Source organism: Rhinoraja longicauda, chromosome 5 (genome assembly GCF_053455715.1).
Source record: "Rhinoraja longicauda isolate Sanriku21f chromosome 5, sRhiLon1.1, whole genome shotgun sequence".
In the NCBI taxonomy this organism is placed as follows: Eukaryota; Metazoa; Chordata; class Chondrichthyes; order Rajiformes; family Arhynchobatidae; genus Rhinoraja; species Rhinoraja longicauda.
Genome location: NC_135957.1, coordinates 66,649,435 through 66,661,637, shown reverse-complemented (window position 1 = coordinate 66,661,637; position 12,203 = coordinate 66,649,435). Strand labels below are relative to the sequence as shown.

General features: G+C 41.7%; 1 non-coding gene across 1 annotated transcript; it reads right to left on the bottom strand.

Annotated features, from left to right (window-relative positions):
* Positions 1-11,705: 11,705 nt before the first annotated feature.
* On the bottom strand, positions 11,706-11,778 carry trnak-uuu (transfer RNA lysine (anticodon UUU)). The gene has a single exon. It is a non-coding gene; the product is annotated as a tRNA-Lys (tRNA).
* Between the last annotated feature and the right edge of the window lie 425 nt (positions 11,779-12,203).

Sequence of the window (12,203 nt, the reverse complement as noted above, 5' to 3'; positions counted from 1 at the left end):
TCAAATAAGCTCTGAACTACAATAGACTATTATTATTATTATTATTATTATTATTATTATTATTATTATTATTATTATTATTATTATTATTATTATTATTATTATTATTATTATTATTATTATTATTATTATTATTATTATTATTATTATTATACGTATTGGTTTTTTTTTTGAGTATGTGTGTATGTGTGTAATATATATATATATATGTATGTGTGTGTGTGTGTGTGTGTGTGTGTGTGTGTGTGTGTGTGTGTGTGTGTGTGTGTGTGTGTACATGTGCGTATGTGTATATATACACACTAAACTTTTTCTCTCTCGTTTATCATATTGTTTACAGTGTACAATGTTTACATATTCTGTTGTGCTATAGTAAGAAAGAATTTCATTGTTCTATCTGGGACATATGACAATAAAACACTCTTCACTCTTGACTAAAGAGCTGGAGTAACCCAACGGGTCAGGTGGCATCTCTGGAGGACATGATAACTGACGTTTCGTGGAAGGGACCCTGCTTCAGACCTTAACATCGCCTATCCATATCCTCCAGAGCCTGCTGCCTGGTCCGCTGAGTTACTCCTGCACTTTGTGGTCTACGCAAGATTCCACCATCTGCAGTTGCTCTTGTCTCCTTCTACTCTTCGTTGTCTAACTCCTGCTGAGTTTTTCCTTCATCCTCATGCCCTCTCTGAAATGCATCCACATTAACAATCTTAGTGATAGTGCGTTCCACATTCCACATTATGAAAGAACAGATTTTATATTCCTTTGCAATTTTCTACATATGAGAGCACCTTGTGAATAAAGTGACTTTTGCAAATGCCATATGATCCTAATGAAAACATTCCCAAAAAGCCAAATGCTTAATTGGTTGTGAAATGCATTGAGATATCCTGACAGGCATGTAAAGAACTATTCACAGGTAAGTCTTACTTTTCTCTCTACCATTCTGTGCAAAGAAGTGAAATCCATACTAGATTTATTAGTTGCTATTTTGTAATTCTGACTCAAATTTTGTTCTACCTAAATGATAAAAAATATTCTGCAACTGATCTTGCAAACATGTATACAGCAATTAACATCATGAAAACAAGTTAGTTCATTATTCAAGGGTCAATAACCATTCGTTAAGTTACAGTTTTAATTTTCTCTAGGGACAATTAGCTAGACAATAAATCCTACCTTTGCAAGAAAAAATATCTACTTGCCTAATTGCTGTCAATGACAGGAGGGAAGGGAGGTGGCCTGCAATGTGAATTATGGCTACTGCACTTGTTGACAACTACTGAGACTGCTTATTAAAAATGATCAATTGACTGCAAAGTAATATGGCAGGTCCTAATGCCATGAAAGGTGTTGTATCAATGCAGGGCCTTTCTCTTGAATCGTTTGAGGCTCTGCCTTTATACTTCATCTTTTGATATTTGAATACCAGCCATTTTTCCCCAACTTCTGACTGTTTTCCACACTGTTTTTTTAACAAATTAAAAGATCTCAGAAATTTAGACGCAGACATGGATGGATGAGCCAAGACAGAGGTCCATAGAGAAAACCAATGATGAAATGTCTGAATTCTTGAAGTAAAAATATTATTGTTGAACAAGACAAGTCTAATGTGTTCACAATGAAAAAGATCATTTATATTTGCAGGACATCTCAAAGTGCTAAGGGAGTGGTGGACTATTTTTTAAGTACCAACTTGTTTGGAAATAGATTATTTATAAAATATAAAATAAATAATTATATAAAATATAAATTGCTTTACAGTACTAAAGAAAAGAGCAAACAGTAAATGCAATCACATGGTTCTCTGACTCTTTGCACAGGATTTTTGTCCACTGTGTATCAGATTCATCAGTTTCTATTCCAAATGTCGTCTGCTGTTTTGACTTAGCTTTGAAACCTTTGGTGATGTAATTAAATATGCGATAGCAGCATTTCAGCGTAGCTTTCTCTCTTTCAATTGTTGAATCAGATTTCCTTCTAATATGTTCTGCTTAAATGATTGCATGTGAGAAAGATGGAAAGCATTTCTGATTGGTGTGCCTGCTGGAGAAAGCAAGCTATTAATGCCAGGAATCATTGCACGAGCAGCTGCCATCTGGAATTTTGATTGAATTATACCAAAATAGCAACATGAACAGAGAATAAAAGAAAATGAGAGCAGAAATAAAGGGAATATGGAAGGAATATCAGTGGAGGTGAAAGAGAAGTAATATAAGGGAGTAATTACTTAATGCAAACTAAATTATACCCCAGGGGTCCAATGAACAGGGCATAAGATGGTGAAGGTTTTCTTGCCAGTTTGACCCAAGTCTTTTCCCCTTCTGTTTCCCAAATTTAATTGATTGAAATATACAGCATGGAAACACGTCCTTCAACCCACCGAGTCCATGCTGACCATCGATTACCCGTGGCAGAGGCCAATTAAAAAACCCACCCTGCACATCTTTGGGACGTTGGAGGAAACAGAAGCGTCCAGAGGAAACCCAAATGCTCACAGGGCAAACAACATACAGATGGCACCCAGGGTCAGGATCGAACCTGGGTCTCTGGTGCTGCAAAGCAGCGGTTCTACCAGCTGTGCCATTGTGTCGCCACTGTGTGTTCTTCACTTTTTTTTCTTTTCCTCCCTCATTCCCATGTTGCTTCCTTCTCAGCTTCTCTATTTGCTCCTTAAATTCCCTACTTCGATGGTTCAATGGTTTCTTTATTGTCACGTGTACCAGGTACAGCGAGATATAATTTTTGCATACGGCTTAGCAAGACTATCCCTGTACATAAGCACAATCGCCCCAATTAGTACAGTATGCAGAGAGCAGCACACTGAGTCCATATGCAAGAGGCAGCCGTCCCTCCATCTGATGTCCCTCTCCACGCCTGGCCCTCTTCAGCCCTTGTTCCCCGGGGTTGGGGGGTGGGAAGGGGGCGCCTCCCGCTGCTGACCTCGAAGACGAGCAAGGTAAGACCCCCCCCTACCCCCGGTTCTTCTCATCGGGCCCCTTGTCCAGTGTCCGCTTCTTTTTAACAGCACAGGAGTTGATTTGGTAAATAAGCAGCATATTATGGAACAGAGCCACACAGAGCTTAACAGTGCAAAGATCAATTGTCAGGTTTTGCTGAGCAGAGTGCATTTGGGCCAGCAGTAGAATGTGCTGCAGTCCTCCTGGCTACGGTTGGCAGGTGAATTAAATCAGTGCACGGTTCCTGCTTTATAGCAATTCCTGCAAAATGCGAGTCGGATGTCCTATGGTGTCAGATATCCTGTTCACTGACTGACATTGACTGCTCACTCAAGAGAAGAGTCAAGGGTGTTTTATTGACATGTGCCCCAGATAGAGCAATGCAATTCTTACTTGCTGCAGCACAACAGAAAATGTGAGCATAGAAGAGGAGTTGTGTCAGGTTAGTGCCTGGGAGGATTATCAGGGACTGCAGAATATTACCTCATTCATAATGAACAACATCCAGGGCAGGGGAGGAGAAATCAATAGGAGATGATTAAAGAAAAACAACTTTGCATCATAAAGCAAAAAAAAACTGCAGGTGCTGGAACTGTGAAATGGAAATAGAAAATGTGGGAAATGCTCAGCAGTTCAGGGAATATCTGCTGAGAGAGAAACAAAATTAATGATGAAATATAATTAACATGAAACCAGAATTCTGTTTCTAAAATCTACACATGCTGCCTGGCCTGCTGAGTATATCCAGCTTTTTCTGCTTTTATTTTTAGATTATCACTTAGCACTGATCAATTATGAAGTGGCTGAATGGTGCATGGATTAGATCATGGAAGAGAGTCCTGTTGTTGCACGAAAGCTGTAGGTCTTCAGACTTGAGAGATACAGCATGGAAACAGGCCCTTTGATCCACAGAGTCTACGCAAACCGACGATCACCCCATACACTCGCACTAACCTATACACCAGGGACAATTTACAATTTTACCAAAGCCAATTAACTACAAACCAGTACGTCTTTGGAGTGTGGGAGGAAACCGGAGCACCCAGAGAAAACCTACGCATCACAGGGAGAACATACAAACTCCGTACAGACAACACCCGTAGTCAGGATCAAACCCGGGTCTCTGGTACCATAAGGCAGCAACTTTATCTCTGCCCAAGCATCTAATTTTTCTTTATGGTCCTGTCCAGAGGTCCTTGTGGTTTACTTCCCTCCAATCAGCCTCTCCTGACATCATTCGCACTGGATTGTTAGGTGAAGATGCAGTCTCTTTGAACATGCTGAAATTCTCAATGGAGACTAAATTCCTGTATCTGCTTCCTCACCGCACTTTTCTGTTTAATACATAATCTGCTAGGCATCTCAATCTTGGCTCAGGTATGTAGTTAAAAAAGCATTTACACAAGTCCTTCATAGATCTGCAGCACCAGCTGGAATTGTCATTGGGCAAAGCTTCCCTTTGAACAAGCAGAGTGCAGTTAACAGGTTATCGCCCAAGTCTGAAATTGCAGCAATGTGTAAAAGTCTTGCCTTGCTGTGAAGGGGAGAGTTTCACTTTTTTTGGTTTAGTTTAGCTTGGTTTTGTCACGTGAATCAAGTTACAGTGAAAAGCTTTTGTTTGCGTGCCACATGATTACAATCAAGCCGTCCACAGTGTATAGATGAAGGATAAAGGGTGCAACATTTAATGCCAGGTACAGTCTGATAAAGTCCAATTAAAGATAGTTCAAAGATCTTCAATGAGGTAGATGGGAATGTCAGACTGCACTCGAACTGATGAGAGAACCGTTCAGTTGCTTGGTTACCAATGGGAAAAAACTGTCCCTGAATCTGGAGGTATGCATTTTCAAACTTCTATATCTCCTGCTTGATGGGAGAGGGGAAAAGGGGGAGTGACCGGGGTTCGACTGGACTTTGATTATGCTGGTGGCCTTGCCGAGGCAGCGTGAGGTATAGATGGAGTCAATGGAAGAGAGGTTGACTTTCATGATGGTCTGAGCTACTTCCACAACTCTTTGCAATTTCTTGCGGTCTTGGATGGGAGCCGTTCCTAAACCAGGCTATGATGCATCCCGATAAAATGCTTTCTAAGGCACATCTGTAGAAGTTGGGGATTGTTGTTGAGGATATGTTAAACTTTCTAGGCCTTCTAAGGAAATAGAGCCGTTGGTCTGCTTTCTTGGCCATAGCTTCAATGTGGCTGGTCCAGGACAAATTGCTGGTGTTATTTATTCCGAAGAACTTGAAGCTTTCGACCTTCTCTATTTTGGCACCATCAATTTATCCCGGGGTTTGTGTGCTGCTTCTCTTCCTGAAGTCAATCACAATCTCCGTTGACTTGCTAACACTGAGGGAGAGGTTTAGTTTAGTTTAGTTTAGAGATACAGCGTGCAAACAGGCTCTTTGGCCCACCGAGCCCACTGCGACCAGCCGTTCCCCACACATTAACACTATCCTACACACATTAGGGACAATTTACACTTATACCAAGCCAATTTACCTACATACCTGTACGTCTTAGGAGTGTGGGAGGAAACCAAAGATCTCAGAGAAAATCCACGTGGTACAAACTCCATACAGACAGCACCTGTAGTCAGGATCTATCCCGGGTCTCCGGTGCTGCAAGCGCTGTAGGGCAGCAACTCTACCACTGCCCCACTGTGCAGCCCTTGTTGTTGTCTCGGCACCAGGTTACGAGGTTCTACCAAAGGGCATATCTGCCATAGGGCATTTCTTGCAGCTTGTTGGATAGGTCTTGTAGTGGAAGATGCTCTCTGAGGACTGGGATTCTGGGCAGGAAACCCCATCCATGGAATCTTACATGATGGGTGTGGAATTTCCCATGAGAACAGACAAAATGAATTTCACACAAAATGATTTGGAACTTCATTTTAAGGCAGGATGCCAAAATACGTGATTTATTTTCTCAATCAACTGAACATGGACAAGTAGATAGAGGAAGAGGAAAGCTCAATTTGGAAAGAAGATCGCGATGAGAAGGGGGATTTTGTTCTTGATTTTTATTTAGATTTTCACAGTTACAGTGGCTGTTTTAAAATGAAGTTTGTTTTTCTTTCCTTTTTGTTTCCTTTGGCACCATAACAGGTAAGGAATGCAATGAGAACTTAGCCAATTTTTGTCTGCACAATAAACAGGATGCCAAATCCAACTGGTGTTTTACTAATATTTCAGCAGAGGAGGCAGAGCACGGGAGAGAAGGGAATGTGTAAAGGGAGACTTGAATCCGATATTAATCTGAATTCATCTTCTGATTGGAGGGGTTGAAGTGAGTTAACGAAACCCGGAAGTCAACTCAGCAAGTGTGTAAGAAGGAACTGCAGATGCTGGTTTAAACTGAAGATAGACACAAAATGCTGGAGTAACTCAGCGGGCCAGACAGCATCTCTGGAGAGAAGGAATGGGTGAAGTTTCGGGTCGAGACCCTTCTTCAGACTTCGAAGGTATTTATTCACAAAATGCTGGAGTAACTCAGCAGGTCAGGCAACATCTCAGGAGAGAAGGAATGGGCGACGTTTCGGGTCGAGACCCGAAACATCGCCCATTCCTTCTTTCCTCAGATGCTGCTTGACCTGCTGAGTTACTCCAGCATTTTGTGAATAAATACCTTCGATTTGTACCAGCATCTGCAGTTATTTTCTTACACTTCTTCAGACTTCAGTCAACTCAGCAAGTTGGAAACTGGAAGTGCAGCAGAAAGGAACCAACATTATTTTATGTTCCAGTTTGCAAATCTCCAACTTAGTTACAAGATTTCTGTGCACCCACATTCCTTGGTTACAACGGGCCATTGGAAATTGGAGGTCCTTGACTGACTGATTGATTGAACGATACAGCATGGAAATAGGCCCATCAGCCCACCAAGTCCACACTGACCGTTGATAATTCATTCAGATTAATGCTATGTTATCCCACTTCTGCATTCCTTCCCAACACACGAGGGACAATTTATAGAGCCTAATTCATCTACAAACTTGCCAGTTTTTGGGGTGTGGAAAGTAAGCAGAGTACCCGGAGGAAACCCACATGGTCATAGGGAGACTATACAAGCTCCACACATAAAGCACACGAGGTCAGGATTGAACCTGGGTCTCTGGTGCTGTGAGGCTGCAGCTCTACCAGCTGTGCCACTGTGCACCCAATGGTAGCTCAAGAAAGATGCTGGATGTAAAACATGGACAGTACTCAGATTCAATGAGGTAGCAATTGAACAATTGGTATCACAAAAAGCTGGAGTAACTCAGCGGGTCAGGCAGCATCTCAGGAGAAAAGGAATGGGTGACGTTTCGGGTCGAGACCCTTCTTCAGAGTGAAGAAGGGTCTCGATCCGAAACGTCACCCATTCCTTCTCTCCTGAGATGCTGCCTGACCCGCTGAGTTACTCCAGCTTTTTGTGATACCTTCAATTTGTATCAGCATCTGCAGTTATTTTCCTACACAATTGAATGATTGGTGTACTTTGCCAGGAACCTGAAGGATGTAGCTTTGATGTTTGAACGTCTCCAAAAAGGTGTGGTTGAAGATAGTTCAGGAAGTAAGCAGTGGTGCATGGTGTCAAGGGCATGGGTGGAGTTGTTTAATTAAATTCCTGCCCTGTGAATCTTCCTACTATGAGCACCCTTCAGGCCAACACTGTATGTCGTGCTTTTGCATTCTCTCTTGTACATGTGCTGTTCTCAACACAGCATCTCTAACATTCTGATCTTGTCAGTTTATAATCCTTTAAAAGTTTAGATAAAAGAATAAATGCAGCAAAGAGTCTTTGGCAAACAAAATAGCAAAAACGTCAGATCCAGCAGCTGCAAGGGTTTATTTAAATGGGGCAGTGATATTTAAAGAGCCACCCGAATCACTGTTTAATTTTGCCTTCAATTTGCTTGTCATTTTCTGGAGCTTGAAATTGGACAAGCTAAATTTGAAACTAGATTAATTATAGAAATTCTTCTTTAATGTCATCTGAACATATTAATTGTGTGCTGACTAAAGTTCAGGATATGTACGTCACCGGTAGAGTGAAGGGCAAAACAGGCAAACGTAAGGAAGCTTGGCTGACGAGGGAAATTGAGGCATTGGTCAAAAACAAGAAGGGTGCATGGGACAGGTATAGGCAGCTGGGATCTAGCTGGCAGCTGGAGGAGTTTCGGGAACTAAGGAGTAAACTAAAAAAGGAGATCAGAAGGGCAAAAAGGGGCCAGAAGATAGCTCTGGCGTGTAGTATTATATCCCTCTAAGACTCTATATGAGTAAAAGTATGTGAGTGAAAGTTACAAATTTGCTCTGTAAACCAAGCTAATCTGAAAGTAGCTCAGAAGGTACAAGAATCCATTGAGGTGCAGTTGGGGCAGTTACACTGATAATGGCTATCACTGAACCTACTGAAATTATTTGCGTCGGAGAAAGGAGGTCTTGAGGAAAGATCTTGTGATGCTTTCAGAATGCAGCCCTTGTGGTCACTGGCAAACACACCAGAAATTGCCGGAAAAATGTTCCCGATGTTGGGGAGTCCAGGAACAGGGGTTACTGATTAAGAATACGGGGCTGGCCATTTAGGACTGACATGAGGAAAAACGTTTCCACCCTGAGAGTTGTGAATCTGTGGAATTCTCTGCCACAGAAGGCACTGGAGGCTGATTCACTGAATGTTTTCAAGAGAGGGTGAGATTTAGCTCTTAGGGCTAACGGAATCAAGGGATATGGGGAAAAAGCAGGAATGGGGTACTGATTTTGGATGATCAGCCATGCTGGCTGGAAGGACCGAATGGCCTACTCCTGCACCAATTTTCTATATTTCTATGTTTCTAAATAATGATGGTAGTTTGGTTCCTTAGGTAAGGTCTTCAAAGAGTTTATTGATTCTACTATAATTAGATTAGCAAATTTCACTGACTGGTTTCCCAAAAATAAAGATAAGTCATTTACTTATCTCGTCGGCATTCGAGACTGGCACTGCGTTGGTAAGACCATGCTATCCTTAGATGAAGGTAGACACAAAATGCTGGAGTAACTCAACGGCTCAGGCAGCATCTCAGGAGAGAAGGAATGGGTGACGTTTCGGTTCAAGACCCTTTCTTCAAGGAACAGCACCTCATATTTCGCTTGGGCAGTTTATATCCCAGCGGTATGAACATTGACTTCTCTAACTTCAGGTAGTCCCTGCTTCCCCTCTCTATCCCCTTCCCATTCCCAGTCCTCCCACTAGTCTTCCTGTCTCTGTCTACATCCTATCTTTATCCCGCCCCCTCCCCTGACATCAGTCTGAAGAAGGGTCTTGACCCAAAACATCACCCATTCCTTCTCTTCCGAGATGCTGCCTGACCCGCTGAGTTTCTCCAGCATTTTGTGTCTAGTTTCGATTTAAACCAGCATCTGAGGGTTTTTTCCCCTACACTATCCTTAGATGATGTGTACCTCCAGAGGCATTCAGGTCCAAGTTTCTGAAGAAGGGCCGTGACCTGGAACGTCACTCATTTGGAGATGATCCTTTGAGAAATTGTGAAATCTGCAGGGAGAAATCCTCGGCAGGAAGGGTCTGTGCAGTAATACGACTTCTGCACTGTGGGAGGTTGCATGGAACAGCCAAAACAGGTTCTACTTGCAAATTGGTGAGAAAAAACATTGGCACCTAGCTCAGTCATGTCCTCTGACTTAGCTCGAACTGTCAAACTCCAACAATGCATCTGAGATATTCAGAAGTTTAAAAAAAAACGATTCAAAAACAAAAATGAAGAACTTAATTCAGTTGAAAGACTTCAAAAGCAAAACACCAAAAACACTTTAAATATTGAAAAAATATTTAAATACAGCACATTGATATACCATTGTTTGCAGCCAAAATCTAAACAATCAATTAATTAGAGGTTACTAAAATATGTCTGTTCAGAGATTAACAAGGTGTTTTTCATAAAGTGACAATTGAATTTAAAGTTTCAGTACATTAAAATTAATTCAGGTGGTACAGCAATAATTCAGCAAAGACTGGCACTTAACCCACAGCAGTTCCAATAGACAATAGACAATAGACAATAGGTGCAGGAGTAGGCCATTCAGCCCTTCGAGCCAGCACCGCCATTCAATGCGATCATGGCTGATCACTCTCAATCAGTACCCCGTTCCTGCCTTCTCCCCATACCCCCTAACTCCGCTATCCTTAAGAGCTCTATCCAGCTCTCTCTTGAAAGCATCCAACGAACTGGCCTCCACTGCCTTCTGAGGCAGAGAATTCCACACCTTCACCACCCTCTGACTGAAAAAGTTCTTCCTCATCTCCGTTCTAAATGGCCTACCCCTTATTCTTAAACTGTGGCCCATAACATAGAACAGCACAGCACAGGAGCATGTCCTTCGGCCCACAATTTTCATGCCGAATATAATGCCAAGTTAAACTAATCTCTGCTGCCTGTTCATGATCCATGCTCCTCCATTCCCTGCATATCCATGTGCTTCTCCTTTTCTATCACAGCACTGCCACCCACTGACTCTACGGTGGAAGTGAGGGTTGACTCATAGGCCGAAGTACAAAGCTAACATCCACAGCAAAGAATACATTGCAGAACTTTTGATATTGTAAATGCTAAACAGAAATCTTCTCTGGCTTCGTGCCGGGATCTACCATTAAATATAATACTCACATATTATATTATGCTGTAGACTGTGTACAATATAAGAATTTTCATCATATTTGGAAACGGGATGATATCTCTGTTGTTGCAAGAGTATTTAATAGTATTTAAAAGTATTTAATAGTCATATTTCCCGACAACAGAACAATAACATTCTTATTTGCAGCAGCTGAACAGACCCGTAAATGGAATACACAGAGATTTTATAGAAATGTTGAAATATTTCTTAAACTATTAACCATAATACTAGTGCAAAAGACCCCAAAGACTTAGTGCAACCAAGACAATCTGATTTTAATGTTGAAAACATAATACATCATTTCTGTGATAAGTCGAAAACCGTGAGAAAAATACAAATTTGGAGCAGCCCTTGAATGGATGAAAAGAAATGAAAAGATACAGCAATAAGATTGTCAGGGACTCATTTAGGCATAATTTCAAGTACCACAGAATGTTTTCTTTGTATTCTTTATTCAAAGATAAATATCCACAAGCCTGTCCAAAGACCTCTTGCAAGCCATTGTCGTGTCTTCCTCCACCACTACCCCTGACAGCACTTTCCAGGCATCCACCACTGTCTATGTAAAAGACATGTCCCACACATCTCCTTTAAACTTTGCCCTTTTTATCTTAACGTTGTGCCGTCTAATCTTTAATATTTCCATCCTGGGAGAAAGGTTCGGACTGTCTACCCTATCATATATTTATATACTTCTACCAAATCTCCCCTCAGCCCCCAACATTCCAGAGAAAAAAAAATCCAATCCAAGTTTGTCCGACCTCTCCTTTTTGCTAATACTATCTAATCCAGGCAGCTTTCTTGTAAACATCTGCCGCACCCATACCAAAGACTCTACATCCTTTCTGTCATGGTACACCCAGATCTGCAAACAATAATCCAAATGTAGCCTAACCAAAGGCATATAAAGCTGCAACACGACTGCCTGACTCTTGCACTCAGTACCCTGACTGATGAAGGCAAACATACCATAGGCCTTTTTTATCAATCTATCTACTTGTGTAGCCACTTTCGCAGAGCTATGGACTCAGATCCCAAGATCCCTCTGTACATCAATGATGTGTGTTTGATGTAGCAAAAGGTCAACGCCCGAACAGGGACTTGAACCCTGGACCCTCAGATTAAAAGTCTGATGCTCTACCGACTGAGCTATCCGGGCCCTTGTAGTATCCAGTTTTAATATCCTCCTCAAAGTTCATTTTGCAGGACATGCTCATCATATCTGTGTGTGATATTCAGTTAAAGGCCTTCTCTTACTCAAGGGGACTAGGTTTCTCCCTCGCTATTCCACAGCCCATCAAATCCCTTAGACCCAACTGCAACTTGGAGTAGTGTGTGCATTTCTGGTCTCCCCATTACAGGAAGAATGTGGAGGCAGTGGAAAGGGTGCAAAGGAAGTTTGCCAGAATTATGCCTAGATTAGAGGGTATTAGCTGGTCAGACTTGGATTGTTTTCTCTGAAATGCCAGAGGTTGTGGGGAAATCTGATAGAAGTATGTACAATTATGAGCGGCAGATATATGTTAGACATTCAAAACTTTTTTTCCCCAGGATGGAAAAATCAAATACTAGAAGGCATAATTT